General features: G+C 69.3%; 8 non-coding genes across 8 annotated transcripts; all 8 read left to right on the plus strand.

Moving 5' to 3' along the window:
- The first annotated feature begins 520 nt into the window (after window positions 1–520).
- Window positions 521–639, plus strand: LOC132595377 (5S ribosomal RNA). The gene has a single exon (XR_009561514.1). It is a non-coding gene; the product is annotated as a 5S ribosomal RNA (ribosomal RNA).
- Window positions 640–1,571: 932 nt separating this feature from the next.
- LOC132595378 (5S ribosomal RNA) lies at window positions 1,572–1,690 on the plus strand. The gene has a single exon (XR_009561515.1). It is a non-coding gene; the product is annotated as a 5S ribosomal RNA (ribosomal RNA).
- Window positions 1,691–4,387: 2,697 nt separating this feature from the next.
- On the plus strand, window positions 4,388–4,506 carry LOC132595379 (5S ribosomal RNA). Its single transcript, XR_009561516.1, has one exon. It is a non-coding gene; the product is annotated as a 5S ribosomal RNA (ribosomal RNA).
- A 932-nt stretch (window positions 4,507–5,438) lies between these two features.
- LOC132595380 (5S ribosomal RNA) lies at window positions 5,439–5,557 on the plus strand. The gene has a single exon (XR_009561517.1). It is a non-coding gene; the product is annotated as a 5S ribosomal RNA (ribosomal RNA).
- A 2,697-nt stretch (window positions 5,558–8,254) lies between these two features.
- Window positions 8,255–8,373, plus strand: LOC132595381 (5S ribosomal RNA). The gene has a single exon (XR_009561518.1). It is a non-coding gene; the product is annotated as a 5S ribosomal RNA (ribosomal RNA).
- Window positions 8,374–9,305: 932 nt separating this feature from the next.
- Window positions 9,306–9,424, plus strand: LOC132595382 (5S ribosomal RNA). The gene has a single exon (XR_009561519.1). It is a non-coding gene; the product is annotated as a 5S ribosomal RNA (ribosomal RNA).
- Window positions 9,425–12,121: 2,697 nt separating this feature from the next.
- Window positions 12,122–12,240, plus strand: LOC132595384 (5S ribosomal RNA). The gene has a single exon (XR_009561521.1). It is a non-coding gene; the product is annotated as a 5S ribosomal RNA (ribosomal RNA).
- Window positions 12,241–13,172: 932 nt separating this feature from the next.
- LOC132595385 (5S ribosomal RNA) lies at window positions 13,173–13,291 on the plus strand. The gene has a single exon (XR_009561522.1). It is a non-coding gene; the product is annotated as a 5S ribosomal RNA (ribosomal RNA).
- Window positions 13,292–15,562: the final 2,271 nt, after the last annotated feature.

Consider the following 15,562-nt stretch of genomic DNA (forward strand, 5'->3'; position numbering starts at 1 on the left):
GCGGGATCGAGGGCAGGGGCCGCTTCCCCGGGCCTGCCGGCCACCAGGGGCGGGGTCCTGAGCTCGGCGGGGGGTGTGGGGGCAAGGGTGGCCTTGCCGGGGCTGAGGGGCCGTGGCGACTCAATGGTGGCTCCCGGTGGCTTCGGGCCAGCTGCTGTCGGGCAGGAGGGCCGGCCCGGGCTGCGGCCGGGCTGCGCCTAGGGCCGCGTGGGCGGGCAGGGCCGATGCCCAAGGGACCGCGGGCCCCGGGCCCTGAAGCCTCCGGGGCCACGTCCCTGTGAGCGACGTGCGGGATCTTGGGCGGGGCGCCAAGCGCCGAAGGGTTTGCTGGGTCACGGCCGCCCTGGGCTGGGAGGTGGTCGCCAAACCCTCCGCCGCCGCCCGATACCCGAGACCTCCGTTGCCCCTGCCTGGGCGGGCGAGGGGGCCCTGCCGGGGCGGGCCGGCCGCCAGGCTGGCGTTAAGGCGCCAGCGCCAGCGAAACTGGGCCTCAAGAGGCCGCCCGCGGCCCCCCGCCCCCGTCTACGGCCATACCACCCTGAACGCGCCCGATCTCGTCTGATCTCGGAAGCTAAGCAGGGTCGGGCCTGGTTAGTACTTGGATGGGAGACCGCCTGGGAATACCGGGTGCTGTAGGCTTTTTGCCTCCCGCTCCGCCCGCCTTCTCCTTTACTCGCCCGCGGCGGGGGCCGCCGGCTCCGCCCCCGCCGGGCCCCGCTGCAGGCCCCACCTCCTCAGGCCCCTCCCACCACGGCGCGCGCCGGCGGGGTCGCTCCCCGCCGGCCCGGCCGGCCAGGCGGCCAGAAGGCGGCCCTGGAAGGCAGGCGCACCCCAGACGCTCCCGGGGTGGCTGGCCCGGACCCAGACTCCGCCGCGGGCCCAGTTGCCGTCCTTTCGGCCCGCGAGCCCCTCGACCTGCACCTGGCCGCCCCCACCGGCGCCCAGCCCCGGCGCCGCCACCTGTGTGCCGGTGTGTCCCTCCACAGCTCCCTCCGACAAAAGCCCCCCCCCACCCCGCCCCTCTGGCGTGTCACCGCGGCCGGGTGCGGGAGCGGGATCGAGGGCAGGGGCCGCTTCCCCGGGCCTGCCGGCCACCAGGGGCGGGGTCCTGAGCTCGGCGGGGGGTGTGGGGGCAAGGGTGGCCTTGCCGGGGCTGAGGGGCCGTGGCGACTCAATGGTGGCTCCCGGTGGCTTCGGGCCAGCTGCTGTCGGGCAGGAGGGCCGGCCCGGGCTGCGGCCGGGCTGCGCCTAGGGCCGCGTGGGCGGGCAGGGCCGATGCCCAAGGGACCGCGGGCCCCGGGCCCTGAAGCCTCCGGGGCCACGTCCCTGTGAGCGACGTGCGGGATCTTGGGCGGGGCGCCAAGCGCCGAAGGGTTTGCTGGGTCACGGCCGCCCTGGGCTGGGAGGTGGTCGCCAAACCCTCCGCCGCCGCCCGATACCCGAGACCTCCGTTGCCCCTGCCTGGGCGGGCGAGGGGGCCCTGCCGGGGCGGGCCGGCCGCCAGGCTGGCGTTAAGGCGCCAGCGCCAGCGAAACTGGGCCTCAAGAGGCCGCCCGCGGCCCCCCGCCCCCGTCTACGGCCATACCACCCTGAACGCGCCCGATCTCGTCTGATCTCGGAAGCTAAGCAGGGTCGGGCCTGGTTAGTACTTGGATGGGAGACCGCCTGGGAATACCGGGTGCTGTAGGCTTTTTGCCTCCCGCTCCGCCCGCCTTCTCCTTTACTCGCCCGCGGCGGGGGGGCCGCCGGCTCCGCCCCCGCCGAGCCCCGCTGCAGGCAGTAGTCAAGGTGGGTTTACCTGCCCGAGCAGGAAGCTTGGGCGATGGCAGAAGTGGGAAGAAACTCTTGAGCACAGGTTCTTGGGATCCACGGAGCAGCGCATGCACATGCGATGGGTGCCTACACAGCTGGCTTGCTTGTCTGTGGGGAAAGGCGAGATGGGTCAGGGCCTGGGTTCCTGAGGGGCTGAGAATCAAGGCAGGGATAGAAGAAAGGGGACAGGCCCACATCCCCTGAACCCACGCCGGCGCCCACTCACCTTTGTGGAAAATACGATTGAAAAGTGCCCGCAAGAATCTCTTCAGATGCCTCCAGAGTTGAGGGAAGAAGGGGAGGGGGGAGGCCGGGAGCAGGGTGAGCCCTGAAATCCAACCCTTGTCCCGGTCACACCCCAGCAGCCCTCCCACCTCAGCCCCTTCAAGACCCCAGGGCTCCCCCAACCGCGCTGCACAGATCCTGCCCTGACCATAGTCACCATGTTGATCCCCACGTTGAGCAAGATGAAGCTGACCGGGATCAGAAGAATTGAGTATCCTTGCTCCTGGCATTTCCTGGGGATGGGGCCAGTGAACGGCTCGGCTCGGTAGTAGTTTCGCTCACCCATGGCCGTTGGTCCCAGGACTGCCTGGGCCCTCTGCCCTCCAGTTTTAACTGGGAGCCAGACTGGGTCATAATGGGGCAGGTGGTGAGGTCACAGTGAGGGAGGGGGATGAAAAGGAGGGCCCAGAGTGGCATTCCCTGGTAACCAGGGTCAGGTAAGCTGAGCCTGGACAGTCAAACAGGGCCCGGTGGCCGGCATACATCCCCTCGAGCGGTCATTCATTCGCTCACCGCCCGCTGACTCACTTGTTCAAATGACACATTGCGTCTCTTGGCCCCTCTTGAGACTAGGAAGACCTTGGCCTCAGAGGCCTGCTGAAGGCCTGGCTGGAGTCCAGAGCCTCAGCCTTCTTCATGCCCTTCACTGGGCCTGGAGCTGGACCTGCCCAGATGTGGAACCTCCCAGTTTGGAAGCAACTTCTTGTATGAGGCTCTCTGTGGACAGGGACAGCTGAGACACAGAGGAGGTGCCCAGAGACCAGGGGTTTGGAGTCTGCAGCTGCAGATGTACTTAGTGCATGGTATAGGACCAGGAGGGGCCTGCTGGCAGAACTGTGGCCACTAAACCAAAGGGACCCTCAGGCCAAGAAGGGGACACTGGCTTCTTATTGCAGGAAGCCAAGCGCAGGGACCCAGGCTGGCAGAAGGAGTGGCGCTTCCAAGCCACAGACCACCAATGTTTCCTGGACTCTGGCGCTCTTTATTCCTCTCTCCATGCCCTGCCGCCCCCTGCCCCTGCCCCCACTTGCTGCTGGTAAGTTCACTTTCCCAGTCTGGCTCCCGTGCAGAGAGGGCCTGGAGGCCGAGGTGGAAGGTAGCAGCGAGTTGGCCCGCGCTTGGCCCTCCTGCGGTTGCCGCTTCAGCACCAGCCTGTCATACACCTGGTAGTTGGCATTGCCTCCCGGGTTCCGGCTGAGTGGCATGAAGGTGGGCGGGGGTGGAGGGTGCTCGGTAGCCTGGACGTCGGGCAGGAGGTGAGAGGGGCGGAGGAGCAGCGCTGAGCTGGGAGCCGGGGCCCGCTGGTCCGAGGCCTCGGCCAGTACCGTGAGGGAGGCGGAGGTGGCCACAGGGCGCCGCAAGGGCAGGATCTCAGCCCATTCGGCCGCCGGGTGCCGCACCTCGTGGGGATCGCGGGAGTAATCCAAGTGTCCCGTGGAGGGATGCAGGCTGCGGTTGGACTCGCTGTGAGCACAGCTGGGGAGGCTACGTCTGTGGGCCGGTGGGGTGTCGCGCTACCAGGCGTCGGGCCGGTAGACCCGAGGCACCAGAGCGGATGGAGGCTCAGAGCCCTCCAGACCCAGACTCCGCCATGGGCCCAGTTGCCGTCCTTTCGGCCCGCGAGCCCCTCGACCTGCACCTGGCCGCCCCCACCGGCGCCCAGCCCCGGCGCCGCCACCTGTGTGCCGGTGTGTCCCTCCACAGCTCCCTCCGACAAAAGCCCCACACCCACCCCGCCCCTCTGGCGTGTCAGCGCGGCCGGGTGCGGGAGCGGGATCGAGGGCAGGGGCCGCTTCCCCGGGCCTGCCGGCCACCAGGGGCGGGGTCCTGAGCTCGGCGGGGGGTGTGGGGGCAAGGGTGGCCTTGCCGGGGCTGAGGGGCCGTGGCGACTCAATGGTGGCTCCCGGTGGCTTCGGGCCAGCTGCTGTCGGGCAGGAGGGCCGGCCCGGGCTGCGGCCGGGCTGCGCCTAGGGCCGCGTGGGCGGGCAGGGCCGATGCCCAAGGGACCGCGGGCCCCGGGCCCTGAAGCCTCCGGGGCCACGTCCCTGTGAGCGACGTGCGGGATCTTGGGCGGGGCGCCAAGCGCCGAAGGGTTTGCTGGGTCACGGCCGCCCTGGGCTGGGAGGTGGTCGCCAAACCCTCCGCCGCCGCCCGATACCCGAGACCTCCGTTGCCCCTGCCTGGGCGGGCGAGGGGGCCCTGCCGGGGCGGGCCGGCCGCCAGGCTGGCGTTAAGGCGCCAGCGCCAGCGAAACTGGGCCTCAAGAGGCCGCCCGCGGCCCCCCGCCCCCGTCTACGGCCATACCACCCTGAACGCGCCCGATCTCGTCTGATCTCGGAAGCTAAGCAGGGTCGGGCCTGGTTAGTACTTGGATGGGAGACCGCCTGGGAATACCGGGTGCTGTAGGCTTTTTGCCTCCCGCTCCGCCCGCCTTCTCCTTTACTCGCCCGCGGCGGGGGCCGCCGGCTCCGCCCCCGCCGGGCCCCGCTGCAGGCCCCACCTCCTCAGGCCCCTCCCACCACGGCGCGCGCCGGCGGGGTCGCTCCCCGCCGGCCCGGCCGGCCAGGCGGCCAGAAGGCGGCCCTGGAAGGCAGGCGCACCCCAGACGCTCCCGGGGTGGCTGGCCCGGACCCAGACTCCGCCGCGGGCCCAGTTGCCGTCCTTTCGGCCCGCGAGCCCCTCGACCTGCACCTGGCCGCCCCCACCGGCGCCCAGCCCCGGCGCCGCCACCTGTGTGCCGGTGTGTCCCTCCACAGCTCCCTCCGACAAAAGCCCCCCCCCACCCCGCCCCTCTGGCGTGTCACCGCGGCCGGGTGCGGGAGCGGGATCGAGGGCAGGGGCCGCTTCCCCGGGCCTGCCGGCCACCAGGGGCGGGGTCCTGAGCTCGGCGGGGGGTGTGGGGGCAAGGGTGGCCTTGCCGGGGCTGAGGGGCCGTGGCGACTCAATGGTGGCTCCCAGTGGCTTCGGGCCAGCTGCTGTCGGGCAGGAGGGCCGGCCCGGGCTGCGGCCGGGCTGCGCCTAGGGCCGCGTGGGCGGGCAGGGCCGATGCCCAAGGGACCGCGGGCCCCGGGCCCTGAAGCCTCCGGGGCCACGTCCCTGTGAGCGACGTGCGGGATCTTGGGCGGGGCGCCAAGCGCCGAAGGGTTTGCTGGGTCACGGCCGCCCTGGGCTGGGAGGTGGTCGCCAAACCCTCCGCCGCCGCCCGATACCCGAGACCTCCGTTGCCCCTGCCTGGGCGGGCGAGGGGGCCCTGCCGGGGCGGGCCGGCCGCCAGGCTGGCGTTAAGGCGCCAGCGCCAGCGAAACTGGGCCTCAAGAGGCCGCCCGCGGCCCCCCGCCCCCGTCTACGGCCATACCACCCTGAACGCGCCCGATCTCGTCTGATCTCGGAAGCTAAGCAGGGTCGGGCCTGGTTAGTACTTGGATGGGAGACCGCCTGGGAATACCGGGTGCTGTAGGCTTTTTGCCTCCCGCTCCGCCCGCCTTCTCCTTTACTCGCCCGCGGCGGGGGGGCCGCCGGCTCCGCCCCCGCCGAGCCCCGCTGCAGGCAGTAGTCAAGGTGGGTTTACCTGCCCGAGCAGGAAGCTTGGGCGATGGCAGAAGTGGGAAGAAACTCTTGAGCACAGGTTCTTGGGATCCACGGAGCAGCGCATGCACATGCGATGGGTGCCTACACAGCTGGCTTGCTTGTCTGTGGGGAAAGGCGAGATGGGTCAGGGCCTGGGTTCCTGAGGGGCTGAGAATCAAGGCAGGGATAGAAGAAAGGGGACAGGCCCACATCCCCTGAACCCACGCCGGCGCCCACTCACCTTTGTGGAAAATACGATTGAAAAGTGCCCGCAAGAATCTCTTCAGATGCCTCCAGAGTTGAGGGAAGAAGGGGAGGGGGGAGGCCGGGAGCAGGGTGAGCCCTGAAATCCAACCCTTGTCCCGGTCACACCCCAGCAGCCCTCCCACCTCAGCCCCTTCAAGACCCCAGGGCTCCCCCAACCGCGCTGCACAGATCCTGCCCTGACCATAGTCACCATGTTGATCCCCACGTTGAGCAAGATGAAGCTGACCGGGATCAGAAGAATTGAGTATCCTTGCTCCTGGCATTTCCTGGGGATGGGGCCAGTGAACGGCTCGGCTCGGTAGTAGTTTCGCTCACCCATGGCCGTTGGTCCCAGGACTGCCTGGGCCCTCTGCCCTCCAGTTTTAACTGGGAGCCAGACTGGGTCATAATGGGGCAGGTGGTGAGGTCACAGTGAGGGAGGGGGATGAAAAGGAGGGCCCAGAGTGGCATTCCCTGGTAACCAGGGTCAGGTAAGCTGAGCCTGGACAGTCAAACAGGGCCCGGTGGCCGGCATACATCCCCTCGAGCGGTCATTCATTCGCTCACCGCCCGCTGACTCACTTGTTCAAATGACACATTGCGTCTCTTGGCCCCTCTTGAGACTAGGAAGACCTTGGCCTCAGAGGCCTGCTGAAGGCCTGGCTGGAGTCCAGAGCCTCAGCCTTCTTCATGCCCTTCACTGGGCCTGGAGCTGGACCTGCCCAGATGTGGAACCTCCCAGTTTGGAAGCAACTTCTTGTATGAGGCTCTCTGTGGACAGGGACAGCTGAGACACAGAGGAGGTGCCCAGAGACCAGGGGTTTGGAGTCTGCAGCTGCAGATGTACTTAGTGCATGGTATAGGACCAGGAGGGGCCTGCTGGCAGAACTGTGGCCACTAAACCAAAGGGACCCTCAGGCCAAGAAGGGGACACTGGCTTCTTATTGCAGGAAGCCAAGCGCAGGGACCCAGGCTGGCAGAAGGAGTGGCGCTTCCAAGCCACAGACCACCAATGTTTCCTGGACTCTGGCGCTCTTTATTCCTCTCTCCATGCCCTGCCGCCCCCTGCCCCTGCCCCCACTTGCTGCTGGTAAGTTCATTTTCCCAGTCTGGCTCCCGTGCAGAGAGGGCCTGGAGGCCGAGGTGGAAGGTAGCAGCGAGTTGGCCCGCGCTTGGCCCTCCTGCGGTTGCCGCTTCAGCACCAGCCTGTCATACACCTGGTAGTTGGCATTGCCTCCCGGGTTCCGGCTGAGTGGCATGAAGGTGGGCGGGGGTGGAGGGTGCTCGGTAGCCTGGACGTCGGGCAGGAGGTGAGAGGGGCGGAGGAGCAGCGCTGAGCTGGGAGCCGGGGCCCGCTGGTCCGAGGCCTCGGCCAGTACCGTGAGGGAGGCGGAGGTGGCCACAGGGCGCCGCAAGGGCAGGATCTCAGCCCATTCGGCCGCCGGGTGCCGCACCTCGTGGGGATCGCGGGAGTAATCCAAGTGTCCCGTGGAGGGATGCAGGCTGCGGTTGGACTCGCTGTGAGCACAGCTGGGGAGGCTACGTCTGTGGGCCGGTGGGGTGTCGCGCTACCAGGCGTCGGGCCGGTAGACCCGAGGCACCAGAGCGGATGGAGGCTCAGAGCCCTCCAGACCCAGACTCCGCCATGGGCCCAGTTGCCGTCCTTTCGGCCCGCGAGCCCCTCGACCTGCACCTGGCCGCCCCCACCGGCGCCCAGCCCCGGCGCCGCCACCTGTGTGCCGGTGTGTCCCTCCACAGCTCCCTCCGACAAAAGCCCCACCCCCACCCCGCCCCTCTGGCGTGTCACCGCGGCCGGGTGCGGGAGCGGGATCGAGGGCAGGGGCCGCTTCCCCGGGCCTGCCGGCCACCAGGGGCGGGGTCCTGAGCTCGGCGGGGGGTGTGGGGGCAAGGGTGGCCTTGCCGGGGCTGAGGGGCCGTGGCGACTCAATGGTGGCTCCCGGTGGCTTCGGGCCAGCTGCTGTCGGGCAGGAGGGCCGGCCCGGGCTGCGGCCGGGCTGCGCCTAGGGCCGCGTGGGCGGGCAGGGCCGATGCCCAAGGGACCGCGGGCCCCGGGCCCTGAAGCCTCCGGGGCCACGTCCCTGTGAGCGACGTGCGGGATCTTGGGCGGGGCGCCAAGCGCCGAAGGGTTTGCTGGGTCACGGCCGCCCTGGGCTGGGAGGTGGTCGCCAAACCCTCCGCCGCCGCCCGATACCCGAGACCTCCGTTGCCCCTGCCTGGGCGGGCGAGGGGGCCCTGCCGGGGCGGGCCGGCCGCCAGGCTGGCGTTAAGGCGCCAGCGCCAGCGAAACTGGGCCTCAAGAGGCCGCCCGCGGCCCCCCGCCCCCGTCTACGGCCATACCACCCTGAACGCGCCCGATCTCGTCTGATCTCGGAAGCTAAGCAGGGTCGGGCCTGGTTAGTACTTGGATGGGAGACCGCCTGGGAATACCGGGTGCTGTAGGCTTTTTGCCTCCCGCTCCGCCCGCCTTCTCCTTTACTCGCCCGCGGCGGGGGCCGCCGGCTCCGCCCCCGCCGGGCCCCGCTGCAGGCCCCACCTCCTCAGGCCCCTCCCACCACGGCGCGCGCCGGCGGGGTCGCTCCCCGCCGGCCCGGCCGGCCAGGCGGCCAGAAGGCGGCCCTGGAAGGCAGGCGCACCCCAGACGCTCCCGGGGTGGCTGGCCCGGACCCAGACTCCGCCGCGGGCCCAGTTGCCGTCCTTTCGGCCCGCGAGCCCCTCGACCTGCACCTGGCCGCCCCCACCGGCGCCCAGCCCCGGCGCCGCCACCTGTGTGCCGGTGTGTCCCTCCACAGCTCCCTCCGACAAAAGCCCCCCCCCACCCCGCCCCTCTGGCGTGTCACCGCGGCCGGGTGCGGGAGCGGGATCGAGGGCAGGGGCCGCTTCCCCGGGCCTGCCGGCCACCAGGGGCGGGGTCCTGAGCTCGGCGGGGGGTGTGGGGGCAAGGGTGGCCTTGCCGGGGCTGAGGGGCCGTGGCGACTCAATGGTGGCTCCCGGTGGCTTCGGGCCAGCTGCTGTCGGGCAGGAGGGCCGGCCCGGGCTGCGGCCGGGCTGCGCCTAGGGCCGCGTGGGCGGGCAGGGCCGATGCCCAAGGGACCGCGGGCCCCGGGCCCTGAAGCCTCCGGGGCCACGTCCCTGTGAGCGACGTGCGGGATCTTGGGCGGGGCGCCAAGCGCCGAAGGGTTTGCTGGGTCACGGCCGCCCTGGGCTGGGAGGTGGTCGCCAAACCCTCCGCCGCCGCCCGATACCCGAGACCTCCGTTGCCCCTGCCTGGGCGGGCGAGGGGGCCCTGCCGGGGCGGGCCGGCCGCCAGGCTGGCGTTAAGGCGCCAGCGCCAGCGAAACTGGGCCTCAAGAGGCCGCCCGCGGCCCCCCGCCCCCGTCTACGGCCATACCACCCTGAACGCGCCCGATCTCGTCTGATCTCGGAAGCTAAGCAGGGTCGGGCCTGGTTAGTACTTGGATGGGAGACCGCCTGGGAATACCGGGTGCTGTAGGCTTTTTGCCTCCCGCTCCGCCCGCCTTCTCCTTTACTCGCCCGCGGCGGGGGGGCCGCCGGCTCCGCCCCCGCCGAGCCCCGCTGCAGGCAGTAGTCAAGGTGGGTTTACCTGCCCGAGCAGGAAGCTTGGGCGATGGCAGAAGTGGGAAGAAACTCTTGAGCACAGGTTCTTGGGATCCACGGAGCAGCGCATGCACATGCGATGGGTGCCTACACAGCTGGCTTGCTTGTCTGTGGGGAAAGGCGAGATGGGTCAGGGCCTGGGTTCCTGAGGGGCTGAGAATCAAGGCAGGGATAGAAGAAAGGGGACAGGCCCACATCCCCTGAACCCACGCCGGCGCCCACTCACCTTTGTGGAAAATACGATTGAAAAGTGCCCGCAAGAATCTCTTCAGATGCCTCCAGAGTTGAGGGAAGAAGGGGAGGGGGGAGGCCGGGAGCAGGGTGAGCCCTGAAATCCAACCCTTGTCCCGGTCACACCCCAGCAGCCCTCCCACCTCAGCCCCTTCAAGACCCCAGGGCTCCCCCAACCGCGCTGCACAGATCCTGCCCTGACCATAGTCACCATGTTGATCCCCACGTTGAGCAAGATGAAGCTGACCGGGATCAGAAGAATTGAGTATCCTTGCTCCTGGCATTTCCTGGGGATGGGGCCAGTGAACGGCTCGGCTCGGTAGTAGTTTCGCTCACCCATGGCCGTTGGTCCCAGGACTGCCTGGGCCCTCTGCCCTCCAGTTTTAACTGGGAGCCAGACTGGGTCATAATGGGGCAGGTGGTGAGGTCACAGTGAGGGAGGGGGATGAAAAGGAGGGCCCAGAGTGGCATTCCCTGGTAACCAGGGTCAGGTAAGCTGAGCCTGGACAGTCAAACAGGGCCCGGTGGCCGGCATACATCCCCTCGAGCGGTCATTCATTCGCTCACCGCCCGCTGACTCACTTGTTCAAATGACACATTGCGTCTCTTGGCCCCTCTTGAGACTAGGAAGACCTTGGCCTCAGAGGCCTGCTGAAGGCCTGGCTGGAGTCCAGAGCCTCAGCCTTCTTCATGCCCTTCACTGGGCCTGGAGCTGGACCTGCCCAGATGTGGAACCTCCCAGTTTGGAAGCAACTTCTTGTATGAGGCTCTCTGTGGACAGGGACAGCTGAGACACAGAGGAGGTGCCCAGAGACCAGGGGTTTGGAGTCTGCAGCTGCAGATGTACTTAGTGCATGGTATAGGACCAGGAGGGGCCTGCTGGCAGAACTGTGGCCACTAAACCAAAGGGACCCTCAGGCCAAGAAGGGGACACTGGCTTCTTATTGCAGGAAGCCAAGCGCAGGGACCCAGGCTGGCAGAAGGAGTGGCGCTTCCAAGCCACAGACCACCAATGTTTCCTGGACTCTGGCGCTCTTTATTCCTCTCTCCATGCCCTGCCGCCCCCTGCCCCTGCCCCCACTTGCTGCTGGTAAGTTCACTTTCCCAGTCTGGCTCCCGTGCAGAGAGGGCCTGGAGGCCGAGGTGGAAGGTAGCAGCGAGTTGGCCCGCGCTTGGCCCTCCTGCGGTTGCCGCTTCAGCACCAGACTGTCATACACCTGGTAGTTGGCATTGCCTCCCGGGTTCCGGCTGAGTGGCATGAAGGTGGGCGGGGGTGGAGGGTGCTCGGTAGCCTGGACGTCGGGCAGGAGGTGAGAGGGGCGGAGGAGCAGCGCTGAGCTGGGAGCCGGGGCCCGCTGGTCCGAGGCCTCGGCCAGTACCGTGAGGGAGGCGGAGGTGGCCACAGGGCGCCGCAAGGGCAGGATCTCAGCCCATTCGGCCGCCGGGTGCCGCACCTCGTGGGGATCGCGGGAGTAATCCAAGTGTCCCGTGGAGGGATGCAGGCTGCGGTTGGACTCGCTGTGAGCACAGCTGGGGAGGCTACGTCTGTGGGCCGGTGGGGTGTCGCGCTACCAGGCGTCGGGCCGGTAGACCCGAGGCACCAGAGCGGATGGAGGCTCAGAGCCCTCCAGACCCAGACTCCGCCATGGGCCCAGTTGCCGTCCTTTCGGCCCGCGAGCCCCTCGACCTGCACCTGGCCGCCCCCACCGGCGCCCAGCCCCGGCGCCGCCACCTGTGTGCCGGTGTGTCCCTCCACAGCTCCCTCCGACAAAAGCCCCACCCCCACCCCGCCCCTCTGGCGTGTCACCGCGGCCGGGTGCGGGAGCGGGATCGAGGGCAGGGGCCGCTTCCCCGGGCCTGCCGGCCACCAGGGGCGGGGTCCTGAGCTCGGCGGGGGGTGTGGGGGCAAGGGTGGCCTTGCCGGGGCTGAGGGGCCGTGGCGACTCAATGGTGGCTCCCGGTGGCTTCGGGCCAGCTGCTGTCGGGCAGGAGGGCCGGCCCGGGCTGCGGCCGGGCTGCGCCTAGGGCCGCGTGGGCGGGCAGGGCCGATGCCCAAGGGACCGCGGGCCCCGGGCCCTGAAGCCTCCGGGGCCACGTCCCTGTGAGCGACGTGCGGGATCTTGGGCGGGGCGCCAAGCGCCGAAGGGTTTGCTGGGTCACGGCCGCCCTGGGCTGGGAGGTGGTCGCCAAACCCTCCGCCGCCGCCCGATACCCGAGACCTCCGTTGCCCCTGCCTGGGCGGGCGAGGGGGCCCTGCCGGGGCGGGCCGGCCGCCAGGCTGGCGTTAAGGCGCCAGCGCCAGCGAAACTGGGCCTCAAGAGGCCGCCCGCGGCCCCCCGCCCCCGTCTACGGCCATACCACCCTGAACGCGCCCGATCTCGTCTGATCTCGGAAGCTAAGCAGGGTCGGGCCTGGTTAGTACTTGGATGGGAGACCGCCTGGGAATACCGGGTGCTGTAGGCTTTTTGCCTCCCGCTCCGCCCGCCTTCTCCTTTACTCGCCCGCGGCGGGGGCCGCCGGCTCCGCCCCCGCCGGGCCCCGCTGCAGGCCCCACCTCCTCAGGCCCCTCCCACCACGGCGCGCGCCGGCGGGGTCGCTCCCCGCCGGCCCGGCCGGCCAGGCGGCCAGAAGGCGGCCCTGGAAGGCAGGCGCACCCCAGACGCTCCCGGGGTGGCTGGCCCGGACCCAGACTCCGCCGCGGGCCCAGTTGCCGTCCTTTCGGCCCGCGAGCCCCTCGACCTGCACCTGGCCGCCCCCACCGGCGCCCAGCCCCGGCGCCGCCACCTGTGTGCCGGTGTGTCCCTCCACAGCTCCCTCCGACAAAAGCCCCCCCCCACCCCGCCCCTCTGGCGTGTCACCGCGGCCGGGTGCGGGAGCGGGATCGAGGGCAGGGGCCGCTTCCCCGGGCCTGCCGGCCACCAGGGGCGGGGTCCTGAGCTCGGCGGGGTGTGTGGGGGCAAGGGTGGCCTTGCCGGGGCTGAGGGGCCGTGGCGACTCAATGGTGGCTCCCGGTGGCTTCGGGCCAGCTGCTGTCGGGCAGGAGGGCCGGCCCGGGCTGCGGCCGGGCTGCGCCTAGGGCCGCGTGGGCGGGCAGGGCCGATGCCCAAGGGACCGCGGGCCCCGGGCCCTGAAGCCTCCGGGGCCACGTCCCTGTGAGCGACGTGCGGGATCTTGGGCGGGGCGCCAAGCGCCGAAGGGTTTGCTGGGTCACGGCCGCCCTGGGCTGGGAGGTGGTCGCCAAACCCTCCGCCGCCGCCCGATACCCGAGACCTCCGTTGCCCCTGCCTGGGCGGGCGAGGGGGCCCTGCCGGGGCGGGCCGGCCGCCAGGCTGGCGTTAAGGCGCCAGCGCCAGCGAAACTGGGCCTCAAGAGGCCGCCCGCGGCCCCCCGCCCCCGTCTACGGCCATACCACCCTGAACGCGCCCGATCTCGTCTGATCTCGGAAGCTAAGCAGGGTCGGGCCTGGTTAGTACTTGGATGGGAGACCGCCTGGGAATACCGGGTGCTGTAGGCTTTTTGCCTCCCGCTCCGCCCGCCTTCTCCTTTACTCGCCCGCGGCGGGGGGGCCGCCGGCTCCGCCCCCGCCGAGCCCCGCTGCAGGCAGTAGTCAAGGTGGGTTTACCTGCCCGAGCAGGAAGCTTGGGCGATGGCAGAAGTGGGAAGAAACTCTTGAGCACAGGTTCTTGGGATCCACGGAGCAGCGCATGCACATGCGATGGGTGCCTACACAGCTGGCTTGCTTGTCTGTGGGGAAAGGCGAGATGGGTCAGGGCCTGGGTTCCTGAGGGGCTGAGAATCAAGGCAGGGATAGAAGAAAGGGGACAGGCCCACATCCCCTGAACCCACGCCGGCGCCCACTCACCTTTGTGGAAAATACGATTGAAAAGTGCCCGCAAGAATCTCTTCAGATGCCTCCAGAGTTGAGGGAAGAAGGGGAGGGGGGAGGCCGGGAGCAGGGTGAGCCCTGAAATCCAACCCTTGTCCCGGTCACACCCCAGCAGCCCTCCCACCTCAGCCCCTTCAAGACCCCAGGGCTCCCCCAACCGCGCTGCACAGATCCTGCCCTGACCATAGTCACCATGTTGATCCCCACGTTGAGCAAGATGAAGCTGACCGGGATCAGAAGAATTGAGTATCCTTGCTCCTGGCATTTCCTGGGGATGGGGCCAGTGAACGGCTCGGCTCGGTAGTAGTTTCGCTCACCCATGGCCGTTGGTCCCAGGACTGCCTGGGCCCTCTGCCCTCCAGTTTTAACTGGGAGCCAGACTGGGTCATAATGGGGCAGGTGGTGAGGTCACAGTGAGGGAGGGGGATGAAAAGGAGGGCCCAGAGTGGCATTCCCTGGTAACCAGGGTCAGGTAAGCTGAGCCTGGACAGTCAAACAGGGCCCGGTGGCCGGCATACATCCCCTCGAGCGGTCATTCATTCGCTCACCGCCCGCTGACTCACTTGTTCAAATGACACATTGCGTCTCTTGGCCCCTCTTGAGACTAGGAAGACCTTGGCCTCAGAGGCCTGCTGAAGGCCTGGCTGGAGTCCAGAGCCTCAGCCTTCTTCATGCCCTTCACTGGGCCTGGAGCTGGACCTGCCCAGATGTGGAACCTCCCAGTTTGGAAGCAACTTCTTGTATGAGGCTCTCTGTGGACAGGGACAGCTGAGACACAGAGGAGGTGCCCAGAGACCAGGGGTTTGGAGTCTGCAGCTGCAGATGTACTTAGTGCATGGTATAGGACCAGGAGGGGCCTGCTGGCAGAACTGTGGCCACTAAACCAAAGGGACCCTCAGGCCAAGAAGGGGACACTGGCTTCTTATTGCAGGAAGCCAAGCGCAGGGACCCAGGCTGGCAGAAGGAGTGGCGCTTCCAAGCCACAGACCACCAATGTTTCCTGGACTCTGGCGCTCTTTATTCCTCTCTCCATGCCCTGCCGCCCCCTGCCCCTGCCCCCACTTGCTGCTGGTAAGTTCACTTTCCCAGTCTGGCTCCCGTGCAGAGAGGGCCTGGAGGCCGAGGTGGAAGGTAGCAGCGAGTTGGCCCGCGCTTGGCCCTCCTGCGGTTGCCGCTTCAGCACCAGACTGTCATACACCTGGTAGTTGGCATTGCCTCCCGGGTTCCGGCTGAGTGGCATGAAGGTGGGCGGGGGTGGAGGGTGCTCGGTAGCCTGGACGTCGGGCAGGAGGTGAGAGGGGCGGAGGAGCAGCGCTGAGCTGGGAGCCGGGGCCCGCTGGTCCGAGGCCTCGGCCAGTACCGTGAGGGAGGCGGAGGTGGCCACAGGGCGCCGCAAGGGCAGGATCTCAGCCCATTCGGCCGCCGGGTGCCGCACCTCGTGGGGATCGCGGGAGTAATCCAAGTGTCCCGTGGAGGGATGCAGGCTGCGGTTGGACTCGCTGTGAGCACAGCTGGGGAGGCTACGTCTGTGGGCCGGTGGGGTGTCGCGCTACCAGGCGTCGGGCCGGTAGACCCGAGGCACCAGAGCGGATGGAGGCTCAGAGCCCTCCAGACCCAGACTCCGCCATGGGCCCAGTTGCCGTCCTTTCGGCCCGCGAGCCCCTCGACCTGCACCTGGCCGCCCCCACCGGCGCCCAGCCCCGGCGCCGCCACCTGTGTGCCGGTGTGTCCCTCCACAGCTCCCTCCGACAAAAGCCCCACCCCCACCCCGCCCCTCTGGCGTGTCACCGCGGCCGGGTGCGGGAGCGGGATCGAGGGCAGGGGCCGCTTCCCCGGGCCTGCCGGCCACCAGGGGCGGGGTCCTGAGCTCGGCGGGGGGTGTGGGGGCAAGGGTGGCCT

This window comes from Globicephala melas, unplaced genomic scaffold (genome assembly GCF_963455315.2).
Source record: "Globicephala melas unplaced genomic scaffold, mGloMel1.2 SCAFFOLD_182, whole genome shotgun sequence".
Classification (NCBI taxonomy): domain Eukaryota; kingdom Metazoa; phylum Chordata; class Mammalia; order Artiodactyla; family Delphinidae; genus Globicephala; species Globicephala melas.